The sequence below is a fragment of the Mirounga angustirostris genome, unplaced genomic scaffold (assembly GCF_029215605.1).
Source record: "Mirounga angustirostris isolate CCGP_5_RB_7025 unplaced genomic scaffold, mMirAng1.0.hap1 SCAF_3, whole genome shotgun sequence".
Taxonomy (NCBI): Eukaryota; Metazoa; Chordata; class Mammalia; order Carnivora; family Phocidae; genus Mirounga; species Mirounga angustirostris.
Window position 1 is genome coordinate 144879919 of NW_026991711.1, and position 16742 is coordinate 144896660.

The 16742-nt window shown below is 38.1% G+C and overlaps 1 long non-coding RNA gene across 1 annotated transcript; it reads left to right on the forward strand.

Moving 5' to 3' along the window:
- The first annotated feature begins 6315 nt into the window (after window positions 1-6315).
- On the forward strand, window positions 6316-16472 carry LOC135363776 (uncharacterized). The gene is made up of 3 exons (XR_010409841.1): window positions 6316-6327; window positions 9562-9573; window positions 16460-16472. It is a non-coding gene; the product is annotated as an uncharacterized LOC135363776 (long non-coding RNA).
- Window positions 16473-16742: the final 270 nt, after the last annotated feature.

Here is a 16742-nt window from a genome sequence, read left to right on the forward strand (position 1 = left end):
ATCTCCTGCTTCTGATTAAAAAAAGAGAGAGAGAGAGAGAGAGAAAGCCAAATCCACATATTTTATTCAGTCTACCTGTCCCCAAGAGCTAGAAATGAATATTTCAAGACAAAATTAAGCTATGGTAACATATGGTGCATTGTGGGCACATTAAGAAATCAATCATAAGAAAGATGAATTAGCAAAGGAAATGTTATTGAGATACTAAATACAATAATACAATGGCTCTGAAATGTGTAATTTTCTTCAAAATGCAGTGGAACATCATTATACATTACTGAGTACAAAAAAATTTTTTTGCTAAGAGAGCAAAGCAGCAACAGATGTGATTAATAGTTCTAAAAAAATTACTCTACAGAAAGGCCAAGGAGGACTTCTTGAAAGACCTAGCAAATAACTGGTTAGTGAAACAAAACAAAATACAACAAAACAAACGAAACAAAAACAAACTGGCCAAAATCCTTCCTTCTCCCTTCCTTTGCTCAGTTGTGAGGAATTACCAGGTATAGAAACCAAAGTGGCAAGAGGGGAGAGATGCTACATCCCAACTATTTCTGTTTCAATTAATGCATGGACAGGTTAGTCTATCTCTTAAGTACATTTAGTTTTTCTCTTTCACTAACAGTGGTACTTATGTCTCCACCAGGTTTCAGCAAACAGAGACATGTCCAGGTCTACTTATCCAATGCTTCTGTTTTTCTAGTTTTAATTTTTCTCACTCCCCTCCCCTCTGGTCAAAGAGAAAAATATGATTTGGTAAATGAATTACCATCCAGAATGATGCATCAGTTGGACTGGATTCTTAAGAAAGATCATCTCCGTGACCACTGGAATCATTGGGTGGTTGCCTTTTAGGGCCTGGTACCTGGATCAATTAGTTTATGGCCAAGGTGGCAGCACCATATGATATAAATATGGAAATGTAAATAGAAGAATCTGTATATGGCTGTCTTCCTTCAGAGGCGTTTCATGGTTTGTCCAGCACATTTACTCTTAGAATGTAATAACAGATTTAGTACTTGGTCTGGCTGTCTTTCTATTCATAACATTATAGGCATTCAGCGTGTTCAAGGAGCTTAAATGTTAACTAGGGCAACTATCAAGTGATGACTGAATTTTTTCCACTGCATCTAACCTCAAGGTATTACATTGGCTATGTCTTCTTGCAGATTCCAGTATATTAGGCCTGAGGTGGAGTCAGATAATCAAAAGTTCCAAGTGATTCTGCTGCAGCAAGTCTAAAGATTGACCAGACTCAAATAGCCAATCACCTACCTAACATGTCTCATGGAGATCAAAATAATAATGAGATCAAAATTAATATGTTCAAGACTGACTTTTGAATCTTCTCAACACCAAATCAGTTTGTCTTGTACTGTTTCCCTTCTCAGCAAGTGGAATATCCATCTGCCTAGCTGAATATTGCCGAGTTCTGAGAGCTTCCAGGGATCCTCCCTCTCTTTCACTCTCTTCAATAGTAGAACACTAGCTCTCATGGGTTTCCCCCATTAGTATCTCTTATCTCTCCCATCTTTTCTCTTCTCTTATCTCCAATATCACCACCATATTTCAAATCACAATCATCTCTTTGCCAGGATAGATAGACATACCTTGAAGGTATTCTAAACCACTGCTATAAAGCAAATCAAATGAATTTTTTAGTTCCGCAGTGCATATAAAAGCTATGCTTACGCTATAGTGTAGTCTATTAAGTTTGCAATAGCATTATGTCTAAAAAAAAATGTATATGCCTTCATTTGAAAATACTTTATTGCTAAAAAATACTAACCATCGTCTGAATTTTCAGCAAGCTATAATCTTTTTGCTGGTGGAGGGTCTTGCCTCCATATTGATGGTTGCTGACTGATCAGGGTGGCGGTTGCCAAAGGCTGGGGTGGCTGTGGCAATTACTTTTTTTTTTTTAAGATTTTTATTTATTTATTTTAGAGAGAGGGCACACAAGTGAGTGCAAGCAGGGAGAGAGGCAGAGGAAGAGGGAGAGAGAGAATTTTTAGCAGACTCCCTGCTGAGCATGGAGCCGATCCCAGGGGCTTGATCTTACATTAAGAGGTCATGACCTGAGGTAAGATCAAGAGTCAGATGGTTAACCAACTGAGCTACCCAGGCGCCCTTGTGGCAATTTCTTTAAATAGGACAACAGTGAAGTTTGCCGCATCAATGGACCCTTCCTTTCACAAATGATTTCTCTGTAGCATGTGTTGCTGTTTGAAAGCATTTTACCCACAATAGAACTTCTTTCAAACTTGAAGTCAATCCTTTCAAACCCTGCCACTGTTTTATCAACTAAGTTTATGGAGTATTCTAAATCCTTTGTTGTCATTTCAACAGTCTTCACAGCATCTTCATCAGGAATAGATTTCATCTTAAGAAACTACTTTCTTTGCTCAGCCATAAGAAGAAACTCCTCATTTGTTAAGGTTTTATCATGAGATTCCAGCAATTCAGTCACATCTTCAGGCTCCACTTGTCATTCTAGTCTTTTGCTGTTCCCACCTCATCTGCAGATACTTCCTCCACTGAAGTCTTGAACCCCCTCAAAGTCATCCATGAGGATTGGAATCAACTTTTTCCAAACTCCTATTAATGTTGATATTTTGACCTCCTCCCATGAATCACGAATGTTCTCAGTAGCACCTAGAATAGTGAATCCTTTCCAGAAAGTTTTGATTTGCTTTACTCAGATCTATCAGAGGAATCATTTTCTATGGCAGCTATAGCTTTATGAAATGTATTTCTTAATTAATAAGACTCAAAAGTCAAAATTACTCCTTGACCCATGAGCTACAGAATGGATATTGTGTTAGCAGGCATGAAAACATTAATCTTGTACATCTCCATCAGAAATCTTGTGTGATCAAATGCATTGTCATTGAGCAGTAATCTTTTAAAAGGAATCTTTTTTTTCTGAGCAGTAGTTCTCATAGTGGGCTTTAAAATATTAAGTAAACCATTTTATAAACAGATACGCTGTCATTCATGCTTTGTTTTTCCATTTATGGAGTATAGGCAGAGTAGATTTATCATAATTCTTAAGGGCCCTAGGATTGTCAGAATGGTAAATGAGCACTGGCTTCAATTTAGTCACCAGCTACATAGCCCGTAACAAGAGAGTCAGCCTATCATTTGAAGCTTTGAAGCCAGGCATTGACTCTTCCTCTCTAGCTGTGGAAGTCCTAGATGACATCTTCTTCCAACAGAAGGCTGTTTCATTCACATTGAAGATTTGTTGTTTAGCGTAGCCATATCTCTAGTCATTAATTATCATGGCTAGATCTTCTGGATAACTTGCTACAGCTTCTACATCAGTACTTGCTGCTTCATCTTCCTCTTTTATGTTGTGGAGATGGCTTCTTTCTTTCTTTCTTTTTTTTTTTTTTTTAAAGATTTTATTTATTATTTGACAGAGAGAATGAGAGAGAGAGAGCACATGAAAGGGGGGAGGGTCAGAGGGAGAAGCAGACTCCCCGCCGAGCAGGGAGTCTGATGCAGGACTCGATCCAGGGACTCCGGGATCATGACCTGAGCCGAAGGCAGTCGCTCAACCGACTGAGCCACCCAGGCGCCCCAAGATGGCTTCTTTCTTTAAACCTCATAAACCAGAGGTACCTGGGTGGCTCAGTCGGTTAAGCATCCAACTCTTGATTTCGGCTCAGGTCATGATCTCAGGGTCGTGAGATGGAGTCCACATCGGGCTCCATGCTAGGCATGGAGCCTGCTTAAGATTCTCTCTCCTTCTCCCTCTGCCCACCCCCTACCCCAACTTGTGTGCTCTCTCTCTTAAAAACAAAACAAAACAAAACAAAAAACAACCTCAAACTTTTATTCTGTAGCTTCCTCACCTCTCTCAGCCTTCATAGAACTGAAGAGAATTAAGGCCTTGCTCTGGATTAAGCTTTGGTTTAGGGAATATTGAGGCTGGTTTGATCTTCTATCCAGACCACTCAAACTTTCTCCATATCAACAGTAAGACTGTCTCACTTCTTTATCATGTGTGTGTTCACTGGAGTAGCACTTTTAATTTCCTTTAAGAACTTTCCTTTGCATTCACAGTTTGGCTAACTAGGCGCAAGAGGCCTAGCTTTTGACCTATCTTGGCTTTTGACATGTCTTCCTCACTAAGCTTAATCATGTCTAACTTTTGATTTAACGTGAGCGACTTGCGGCCCTTCCTTTCACTTGAGCACTTAGAGGCCATTGTAGGGTTATTAATTGGCCTAATTTCAATATTGTTGTGTCTCAGGGAATAGGGAGGCCCAAGGAGAAGGAGGGAGATAGGTAGGTAATAGCTGTTCGGTGAATTAATCAGAACACACACCTTTCAATTAAGTTCACCATCATTTAGGCACAGTTCCTGGCGCTCCAAAACAATTACAGTAGTAATGTCAAAGATCCTTAATCAGAGATCACCATAATATAATAACAATGAAAAAGTGTGAAATAGGGGCACCTGGGTGACTCAGTCGTTAAGCGTCTCAGGTCATGATCCCAGAGTCCTGGGATCGAGCCCCACATCGGGCTCCCTGCTCTGTGGGAAACCTGCTTCTCCCTCTCCCACTTCCCCTGCTTGTGTTCCCTCTCTCGCTGTGTCTCTCTCTGTCAAGTAAATAAATAAAATCTTCAAAAAAGAAAGAAAAGAAAAAGTGTGAAATATTGTGAGAATTACCAAAATGTGATACAAAGACACAAAGTGTGCAAATGCTATTGAAAAAATTGTACCAATAGACTTGCTTAATGCAGTGTTGCCACAAACCTTCAATTTGTAAAAAAAAAAAACTCAGTATCTACAGTGTGCAATAAAGAGAAGTACAATAAATCAAGCTATGCCTGTAACTGGTTACTCAACAACATCTAGTCTTTCTCTTCTTGCCTCCCAGGAGTTTTCTATACTGTAGCCAAAGTGAATTTTATATGCTATTTCCTTGGTTAAAACTCTTTAATAGCTCCCCAATTCCATTAGATAAAATCCCTATTCCAGAGCAAAGTTTTCAAAGCTTACTGGCCCATGGCTCCAACCTGCCTCTTCTCTCCCCGACTAGGTCCCAGACATGCTGGTATTCTGCCAGCTTCTGAAATACACCAAGCTCTTTGCTGGTTCAGGAAAGATTCACACATTCTTCCCTTCACCTAGAATGTTCTTCCCTGCCTCCTTCTTATCCCCATTCTTTATTGGCGAACTCCTACTTATCATTCAAGCCCTGTCCTTAAAGATCAGTTTCTGAAAGGAGCTTTCGCTAACCCTCCAATCTAAATTCTCTATAGCTATAAACTCCCTATTGATCGTTATAATCTCTACAGTTCTTTCCTAGCAAGTAAATATGATGTCCAGCTATTTACTAATGTCTCTCTCTTCAACTAGACTGCAAGTAATGTCTGTGGCAACAGTGATAGTGTCTATTTTATTTACTACCATATCTGCAGGGCTTCACATAATGCTTGGGACATAAGCAATGCTTATAAATATATTTTTAAATAATTTTTAAAAATATACCCAATGCACAAGTGTTGGTGAATCAGTCATTTCCTAATGATATCTACCTTTTCTCTGGTCTATTAGAAAGACCTTTTTTCTGTTGAGGGCCCTAGAAATTTGTATTCATGTATTGTTTTATATCTTGTTACTGTTTGTGGCAAAATTTAAAATTGCAACTATCTAAATATTTCAGGATATTTATTGGGTCCTCACCTCACCCTTAATTTACGTCTTTCAAGGTTAAAATATCTCAATATCAGTTATGCCTACCATTCTGGGTTTTTTTTTTTTTTTACATTCTTTCTTGATCTCCTAATAAGCTCCACTTTGCCTATATTATTCTAGAACTGCATCATTCAATAGCAACCTTATATTTAAGTGTGGTTTGATCGGAATAGAACAGAGACTTCCATTATGCCTATCACCTCCTTCCTCCCAGATTATTTAACTCTAATAATGCAACCTAAAATCTTATTAACTTTTTCTGGCAGCCATATGCATTGATGAAAAATAGTGAACTTACTATAAACTCAAAACTTCCAAGCCTTTTTTTTTTTAAAAGATTTTATTTATTTATTTGAGAGAGAGAATGAGAGAGAGAGAGCATGAGAGGGGAGAGGGTCAGAGGGAGAAGCAGACTCCCTGTTGAGCAGGGAGCCCGATGTGGGACTCGATCCCAGGACTCCAGGATCATGACCTGAGCCAAAGGCAGTCGCTTAACCAGCTGAGCCACCCAGGCGCCCCCAAGCCTTTTTTATGTATTGCTTTTAAGCCCTCTTACTCACCATGCATTTCCCATTTTAACATACGTCTTTTTTTAACGAAAAAGTAAGACAGTGTTGTCATCCCAATTGAATTTCCTCTTGTTAGAATCAGGCTGTCACATGAATATGTCATATTTTGTACTGTGATTCTATCATCCATTTCTTATCTCAATCATGTATCATCCACAGATAAGATAAGCTTATCTTTGGTATTTTTATCCACATTTGTGAAAAACATATCAAACAGAACAGGGCCTAGTAGCATACGTATCTCTCTCTAGTTGACATCAATCCCCCTGAAAGCCACCTTTCAACCAATTATCAAATAGACTTCTATATCAGGACTCCATCCCATAAAACCAGAGGATATTATGAACACTATTGTTAGATACATTGTTGTGTTTCAGATATTTTGTGCTGACTACATTTTTTCATCTATACAGATGAGTCATAAATTTATAATGTGTTTGATGCATAGAAATGACAGAAGTTGAAGTTTGCATAGAAAACAGACTTTTCTATTACCCTTTGTAATATAGTGCTTTATCATTATGTAAGTAGAAAGTTCTGAGGATTATCAGAAAAATGACAGCTGACTACTGAATACTCATGTGCACTTTTTTGGTGTTTATATGGTGGTCAGCCTTGTAATTTACAGCGTAGCCAATTAAATTATTGTTGGATAGCTTGAATCACGTTTCCAGAAAAGCAAAAGTAGGTTTGAGTCTTGGGACAGGAAATAGCTGACTCATTTCCATCCTCATTTTGTGTGTGTGCGTGTTTTACTGGAATGCAAAAATGCCTTCAACTGAAGAAAGCAAAGCAAATGCTATTGATTTAAAAAGGAAATTTGAACATGAAATGAAGCAGCTGACTGAAAATTACATTGTATAGCAGGCTCTGTTAGTATTACATTACCATTTTTAATGCATAGTAAGTCGGATGTTATGTGTACTTCTAAAAAGGATCCTCTCATTCTTTGTAATTTCTTTAAAAGAAAGTTTTAGTTACTTTGGTGTCCAGAGGTTGTTCCTCTGGTATGTCAAAGAGGTCTTTGAATGCTTGCAGCATTGGAACTCCTACATTTTATTTTCTCCAAGGATGGTTGTGATCTCAATATTTTATCTTAACTCAGCCTCTTCTCATACTTAAGCAAAAAATGCAAATAAGGAATAACCTAGGATGGGAAACCATAAAAAAGCTGAATAGGTTTTTAGAGGGTGGTGGATGACAGTGGCAAGGATGTGACCTATAATAATAACTGAAGGATAATCTTCAAATCAGGGAAAGCCATTGGTCATAATAATTTTACTGGACCCAACATGAAGGGACATGGACTTTGGGGGGCAAGCAATCAGGGTTCAAACCTCAGCGCCACTGTTTATTAACTCTTCAGCTTCAGCAAGTCAAGGAGTTTAACCTCTCTTTTCTCATCGGTAAGATATTGATGATACTTACCCCACAGTATTGCTGTAGAGACATAAGAAAACAATATGTGAAAAGAGCATGTTTAGAACAGGCATGGCTGGGCAGGAACTACTTCGAATACTTCTTTGAACCCTGGATGAAGAGTCAGGTGCACTCCTTTTCCATTTCCACTGAGACTGGGAGAAGGGAGGAAGGAACCCAGGAGAGGGATGGAAGGGGGAGAAAAGGACTTGGGGGAGAATGAAATACATGCCAGGATTTTGCTCTTACCCTGGTGGGAATTGAAAAGTCAGGGTTAGAGGTGTCCAATCCTATAAGGTGCCTATCCACCTAAGAGTGCCCATCTGATAAGCATGTGGATTACCCAGCTTTGCAACATTTGCTCCACTTTTATTTGCACCTGTCTTAGGTGGATTTGTGCAACTAGTCTTTGACCTTTCAGTTCCTTTTCAACAAAACCCAACTGGCTTTTCCTTCATTTCACCTCAGACACTGTGTCCCTCATTTCCCAGCTAACAGCCCTTGCAGAAGTACTTGTTTTTAATTTATAAATCTTATATTTCAAAAAAGCATAAGAACAAAGTGATGGTTAATGGTGAATTTAGGGATTGCTAAAGATTATGCAAAAGATATGTCTAGCCAGAAGGATGAGCAGGAATCACATCATATAAATTCAGCCTATAATTAGCCAACCAAGGTAGATTAACAATGATTATATTGAATTGTAACCAATTCTTTCCTCCTGAAATCAAGCCTGTTGTAATTGTGACTGAAAGAATACCCAGAAGGAATAGATCAGCCTGTTCTTATCACCCCCTGCACAGTCAAAATTGAAGGCAGAGAGAGAATTTGCAAGATCTTTTAATTTCTCATCAGGCAATCTCTACCATACTACATTCTTTTTAAAACATTTCTGTCCTTCTGTGGGTGTTTTCCAGGTATTCATCACATTTGCCTTTCTAAACCTTGGCTTTTTTGTTTGTGCTGATTTGATTTATTTACTGTGTAGGGTAGGGTTTATTTATGCAATTCAAGAAACATTTTAACAGATTTCTAGATAACAAGGAACATTCTAAAGATACACAAGTCTTGCTTATTTCTTAAAAAAAAAAAAGTATGTTTCTATTTCTAGATCCACTTCCTTCACTTCTCTTTAATTTCTTCCACTAAGTATTTGTTCATCTTTCCTCTTATCTTTAAGTGGAGAGGGTGGTGTTAGTGTGGAAAACTGATATGAGATTGTCCCTTTCTTGAAAGCCACTATGATGTCTTTTTTTCTGAGTTCAACACTGAGAGAGAGTGAAGCAAGAGGAAAATGCCAGCAAGTATGAGTGGACTTCATATTTTATAGCATTGTCAGTGATTATTAGGTTGAGAGGCCTAAAGGACCTTAGATGAATTAAATTGCAACTTTAATATTTGGGACAAGAAACTTAATCTCATGTGGTACTACTTATACTTTGAAAAGGAGACCACTATTTGTCAATATGGTTCCATTCGTGTTTTTGTGTATATTTACCTATTTTTAAATTAATCTTTTAAATTTACATTGTTGTATAAATAATATGCAACTTTAAAAATTGCCTCGTATCTTAGAAGCAGGGAAGGAGATAAACTTTTGCATTTGGTTGGAACAGATTCATTGAGATACAGTGTCAAGATTATTTCCAAATATGTAAATTGTAAAATTCAGTTGTATAAACACTAATCATATTCTTCCACAAATCACATATGAGCTTCCACTGTGTATCAAATACTGCAATAAACTGTCGTATCTACAGAGATGAAAAGCAAAGTCTCTTCCCAATGGTAGACCAATCTAAAGGAAGCAACACTGAAGTACACAGGTAGAGCACATCCAAGTGAATCCTTCAACAGGGATTTGACAGAGTTATCAGAGATCTGAGAAGACTTACTAGGCCTGGGGGACAGGAGAGTGAAGCCACTTTCATATCACAGAAGGAACAGTTATCTGTACACATATGCTTGGAGAGTAAAACAGACCAGGTCATGGAAAAGTGGAATACGTAGCTCACCATTTTCATTCCTCCTATTCATGTGAACTTGAAAAGCATTTACGATGACAGCCTAGTGTAGAGAGTGAAATCCTGCATGGGACCTCTGCTGCAATACAAAGTTTAAAGAGGTCCCACTAATGGACTATGAAGACAACACTTTCCAAAGCATTTGGAAATCCTTGTGCATTTGATTCCATTTTAAAAGTTCTGGTTCACATCTTTGTCTTTCCTCTTAAGAAGGTTACTTTTAAAGCAGTAATTTCCAGCTCAAATTATACTTTAAAAATAAACTTTATATTTTAGGACAGTTTTAGATTTTCAGAAGAATTATGATGATAATACGGAGATCCCATGGGCCCTGCATTCAGTTTCCCCTACTGGGTTTATACCATATATTAATATAGTATATTTTTTATAATTAATAAACTGATATTGATACATTATTATTAACTAAAGTCCATATTTTATTTACTATTGTTTAATTTTTACCTAATGTCCTTTTTCTGTGCTAGCAACCCATCCAGGACACCATATTACATTTAGTTATCAAGTCTTCTTAGGCTCCCCTTGGTTGTGACAGTTTCTCAGACTTTCCTTATTTTTGATGACTTTGACAGTTTTGAATAATACTGGGCAGGTATTTTCTAAAAGGTTCTTCTATTGGGATTTGTCTGATGATTTTCTCCTGATTAGACTGGGTTTGTGGGTTTTGGGGAGAAAGACTGCAGATATACCTTTTCATCACATGGTATCCAAGGTACCTACAGTTACCCTGACTTACCACTGTTGTTGTTGACCTTGATCACTGACTGGAGGTGGCATTTGCCAAGATGCTCTATGGGAAAGTTACTGTTTTTTACTTCCTTTCCATCCTGTACTCTTTGGAATGAAGTCCCCACATGTAGTTCACACTTAATGAGGGAGAGGTTGTATTCCGCCTTCTTGAAGGAAATGTATAAATTATTTGGAATTTTTCTGCACAGGACATTTGTTTCTTCTCCTCCCTTTATTTATTCAATCACTTATTTTTATCAGTATGGAGTCATGGATATTTATTTTATACTTTAGATTATAAATCAGCACGACTTTATTTTGTTGCACAAATTCTTCCAGGTTTGGGTCTAGGGAGTTTTTCTGGTTAATCCCTATTCCCTTGGACATACCCATTATTATGGGGGTTTTGTTGTTGTTTTATTCATTTGTTTGTTTGTTTGTTTTAGCATATTCTTACCTTCTGGCACTTCAAGATCCTCCAGGCTCATTTGTGTATTTCCTGCCCCAGTCTTAGAATCACCTTTTCTCCAAGAAGCCCTCACGTTACAATTTTATTTTCTGTTTGAGTCAGTATACTGTAAAATGTATGTATGCATCAGTAGGTAGTTACTAAAAATAGAGAAATCTATTTCTTGCTCTGCAGAAATGTATGTGGATCATATCCATTAGCATTTAGGAGGGTTAATGCTACACTATGAGCATACAGATGTACACTCTCCACTCTTATTAATGCTAATGGAAATTCTGGGAAGAAAAAACAGCGCCTAAGAGCAGATGTTGTCTTTATGGGCTTGCCTTCCTTCATTTAAAACCTAATACAATGTTTCTGGGATGACATTTGTATTGCTGTTTTATGGATGTGGAGTTAGATATGCAGTCTTCTTGGAGATTGGTTATTTGCTTTACTTAAATCAGAGATTTAAAGAAGTAACATTTATAACACCTTATACTTGTGTAGTGCTGCAACGTACATGTTTTTGTATAATCTATTTGTTTTTACAGCAAGCTTATAAGATAAGCAGGATCTTTTATTTTAGAGGAAAGTGAGGTTCACAGAAGAGCAGGGTTCCCATGTTAAATGTCATTCTTCTTTACAAGGCTAACTTGTGACATGAGCCTTTTTTGCTTTTTTGTTAGAATAACAATAGGCCTCATGTTTTCCATTTACTGTACCCATCCTGTTTACCCTAATAAAATCCAGTGATCCCTCAACCTCATAACTTAATGGAAAGTTTTTATAAGATCTTTTTTGCCAAAGGTCCTACGGAATGCGTAGCACCTTTGTTTTTAATTATTTTGTATTTTAGGCTCACCTTATAGGTCCCTATATAATAACAATTTTGTACTCAGACTAAGCTTGCCTTTATCTTGTCTCTCTCCAATCCACCTTTCCTCTAACCCCTGACAACTGACCACACAAATCTGACCCCATGACATTTTGTTTTATGACCTTTCAAATGTGTACCAATTCCTTTAGAATAAGGCCCTGGAAAGAATGTGGAGGACTGTGTAAGATCTGGCACCTCATACCTGTCTAGCCCCACCTCCTGCCTCTTGTATTTCAGGCCCCTGCAATGCTGAGCTGTACTGAGTTCCTTGAAAATAATACATGGTTTCTAGCCTGAGCATTTGCTCTGAAGCTTCATTTGCATAAAACGCTTTTTTTTCTGTTCCCCGCCCCCACTTCTAAATTCTTTGAGCTGTGGTAGTTCGAGACTCAGAATACATTATACACACCTATTTGTATGTATCTGTAATCCCACTTAACTAGACAGAATTCCTTGAGGACACAACCAATGTCTTATTTGTCTTCCATTTGTCTTGCAGAAGGCTCTTAGTAAATGCTGAATCAGTGAGTGAATAATCTTTCTGGTTTAAAAATATGAATTTAATAGCTTAATTTTAGCCATATGGAAAAAAATTATAAATTTCTGGTGTATATTTTATTCACTCACTTATTCGTTCTACAACCACGTATAAAATGCCTACTCTCTTCCAGGTCATATATTAGGCTCTGTTAGTTCAGAATGAGTTAAATGCAGTCTCTGTACTTAGGAAAAATGTAGTCAAGTGAAAAAGTAAGTTGTGTAAGAAGTAACGATAAGGGGCACCTGGGTGGCTCAGTTGGTTAAGCGACTGCCTTCAGCTCGGGTCATGATCCTGGAGTCCCTGGATCGAGTCCCGCATCGGGCTTCCTGCTCGGCCGGGAGTCTGCTTCTCCCTCTGACCCTCCCCCCTCTCATGTGCTCTCTCTCATTCTCTCTCTCTCAAATAAATAAATAAAATCTTTAAAAAAAAAAAAGAAGTAACGATAAGTTGGGTGCCTGGGTGGCTCGGTCATTGAGCGTCTGCCTTCGGCTCAGGTCATGATCCCAGGGTCCTGGGATTGAGCCCCACATCGGGCTCTCTGCTCAGTGCGAAGCCTGCTTCTCCCTCTCACACTCCCCCTGCTGTGTTCCCTCTCTTATTGTCTCTCTCTCTGTCAAATAAATAAATAAAATCTTTAAAAAAAAAAAAAAAGAAGTAACGATAAGTTCCATAACATTATATGGACAGCAGTATTTTTTTCATTTATTTATTTTTATTAATATATATTATTTGTTTCAGGGGTACAGATCTGTGATTCATCAGTCTTATACAATTCACAGCACTCACCATAGCACATACACTCCCCAATGTCTATCACGCAGCCACCCCATCCCACCCACCCCCCTCCACTCCAGCAGCCCTCAGTTTGTTTCCTGAGATTAAGAGTCTCTTATGGTTTGTCTCCCTCTCTGGTTTCGTCTTGTTTCATTTTTCCCTCCCTTCCCCTATGATCCTCTGTCTTGTTTCTCAAATTCCTCATATCAGTGAGATCATATGATAATTATCTTTCTCTGATTGACTTATATCACTTAGCATAATACCCTCTAGTTCCATCTACGTCATTGCGAATGGCAAGATTTCATTTTTTTGATGGCTGCATAATACTCCACTGTGTGTATATATATATATATATATATATATATATATATATATATACCATACCTTCTTTATCCATTCATCTGTTCATGGACATCTTGGCTCTTTCCATAGTTTGGCTATTGTGGACATTGCTGCTATAAATATTGGGGTGCACATACCCCTTCGGATCACTACATTTGTACCTTTGGGGTAAATATCGAGTAGTGCAATTGCTGGGTCGTAGGGTAGCTCTATTTTCAACTTTTTGAGGAACCTCCATACTGTTTTCCAGAGTGGCTGCACCAGCTTGCATTCCCACCAACAGTGTAGGACGGTTCCCCTTCCTCTGCATCATCGCCAACATCTGTTGTTTCCTGACTTGTTAATTTTAGCCATTCTGACTGGTGTGAGGTGGTATCTCATTGAGGTTTTAATTTCAATTTCCCTGATGCCGAGTGATGTTGAACATTTTTTCGTGTGTCTGTTGGCTATCCGTATGTTTTCTTTGGAGAAATGTTTTTTCATGTCTTCTGCCCATTTCTTGCTTGGATTATTTGTTCTTTGGGTGTTGAGTTTGATAAGTTCTCTATAGATTTTGGATACTAGCCCTTTATCTGGTATGTCATTTGCAAATATCTTCTCCCATTCTGTCAGTTGTCTTTTGGTTTTGTTGACTGTTTCCTTTGCTATGCAAAAGCTTTTCATCTTGATGAAGTCTTAATAGTTCATTTTTGCCCTTGCTTCTCTTGCCTTTGGCGATGGATGTTTCTAGGAAGAAGTTGCTGCAGCTGAAGTTGAAGAGGTTGCTGCCTGTGTTCTCCTCAAGGATTTTGATGGATTCCTGTCTCACATTTAGGTCTTTCATCCATTTTGAGTCTATTTTTGTGTGTGGTGTAAGGAAATGGTCCAGTTTCATTCTTCTGCATGTGGCTGTCCAATTTTCCTAACACCATTTGTTGAAGAGACTATCTTTTTTTCAATTGGACATTCTTTCTTGCTTTGGACAGCAGTATTTAGATGCAGAGGAGGAAATCACTAGCTCACCCTGTCACAGATAGTGAAGACTTCGAAGAAGAGATAAACATCACCTGTTAGTTGAGGGATTCAACAAGATTTTCGTAGAGAAGCCTGAGGGGTGGATTCCAGGCAAAGGGTGGAGCAGATGGGGAGGCACAGAATGTGAAAGGGCTTGTGAACCTGTAACGTTGTGAAGCTGGGGGTAGAATGTGTGGAGAGATGGTGGGCACTTGTCAAACAAAGGTCCTGTATGTCATGTGCTCATGTGTTGGGAATTTATCCCAAGACATCAAAGGACTTTTGGACAATTTCTAAAATTCCATGATATGTTACCATGTTCTCTTGAGTGCTTTGAAAATAGGGGGCAGGGGGAAGGAACAAAGAAGTTGATTTACAGGGCTAATTTTTAAAGGTCAGTCTACCTTAGATTTTATTTGCCTCAGTTCATCTGCCTGTTTCCAATGCTCTTATTTATATAAGAATGGCTAACTACTAGTACCAACCTCACTTTCTTTTTCTTTACTGCATTTAGACTTTCTAAATAATAGCTATGACTTGTGAGAAGCCAAAATAGTCACCATATCATCTTCCAAAAAAAGTTAATGAAAATCCAATTAGTAATGTGTTATATTATAAAAATGTCAAGATAAATTGAGAAACTAGTGCTTAGTGGGGCAAGTTTAAGATAGGATTATATTCTTTACAAATTTGTGCCAGTCTATGAAACTTTTCTAAACATTTTCCCTTATAAAACCTTACATTCTTAAAAACCAAAAAAAAAACCACAAAAAACAAAAACCTTACATTCTTGTCTAAACCTTTAAAAAAAAGGTCTGAATCTCAAGATAATTTTTTAAAGTTTCATTAATTCCTTTTCCAAAAGATCCTCGTGACCAAATATCCCACATTTCAGTTGCCAGAGCTGGCTGTACTCTTTCTGTGGCATGTTTATTATAGGCTAACAGAGGTATCAGCATTGCTGTCAATCAGTATACAAATATTTATTTAACTCAAACTCCGTGCTAAGCTCTGAGCTGTGTGTTACTTTAAACAAATGACCCTAGGTCAAATTTTGAGGGCGGTTTACTATTTTGGTTTTTTTCATTAAAGGACAAAATACCAAGTAGAAGAAAGAATGTCCAAAGGTTACAGTTTCAGGAAATTACTAGGCCTACAAGATAAAAATGGCATGATAATCCCTACTTTCTGGAATAATCACCAATGAGAACCATGCTGTGCTTTCCTTATACGTCGTCTTTTACAGAAATTTTACTCACTGCACTCTTGAGTAACTTTGTAAGATTTTATTCTCAAAACCAAACTTAAAATTATCTTATTGAAGCCTGGCTCAGTCCATAGAGCATGTAACTCTTGACCTTGGGGCTGTGAGTTCCAGCCCCACGTTGAATGTAGAGATTACTTAAAAATTAAAAAGAAAAATCCTTAAAAAATTATCTTATTGATATCTTATGTCTAAGAAGCCGTCATAGGGCAAGGCTCTCACATGTTTCCATCAGGTTAACAGCCAAAAGACATCTTAGCTTTACATACAGCTAGACTAGAATTGACAAAGGACTGTGAGCGTTTGAAATGACGTCATCCTGTCTCTTCTCCATCTGAGGCTGTTGCTGAGTCTATTGTTAAATATTTAATTCTTTATTTTATTTTATTTAATTTATTTATTATTATTTTTTTTTAAAGATTTTATTTATCTTTTAGAGAGCAAGCGAGAGAGAAACAGCATGAGAGGGGAGAGGGTCAGAGGGAGAAGCAGGCTCCCCGCTGAGCCGGGAGCCCGATGTGGGACTCGATCCCAGGACCCCGGGATCATGACTTGAGCCGAAGGCAGACGCTTAACCATCTGAGCCACCCAGGCGCCCTAAATATTTAATTCTTGATAGTGTATTGGTCCTCCTAGATCCTGGCAGTCTAGAGTCAAATGAAAGAAAGGAAAGAAGTAAGCAGGAGAAGTAACAAGTAAAATGACTACAAGAGCTACGAGAGCCGTCTGAGCAGGGAAGAAGCAGAAGCACTGCAAATGTACACGACTACAGCATTGCGTGGGACAAAAGATGACCAAAACAGTGGGCTGGAGTCACTAAGGAAAAACTCGTACTGTTTTAATTATAATATGTATTTTATTTTCTTTTTTTTAAAGATTTTATTTATTTACTTGACAGAGAGACAGTGAGAGAGGGAACACAAGCAGGGGGAGTGGGAGAGAGAGAAGCAGGCTTCCCATGGAGAAGGGAGCCGGATGCGGGGCTCGATCCCAGGACCCTGGGATCATGACTTGAACCGAAG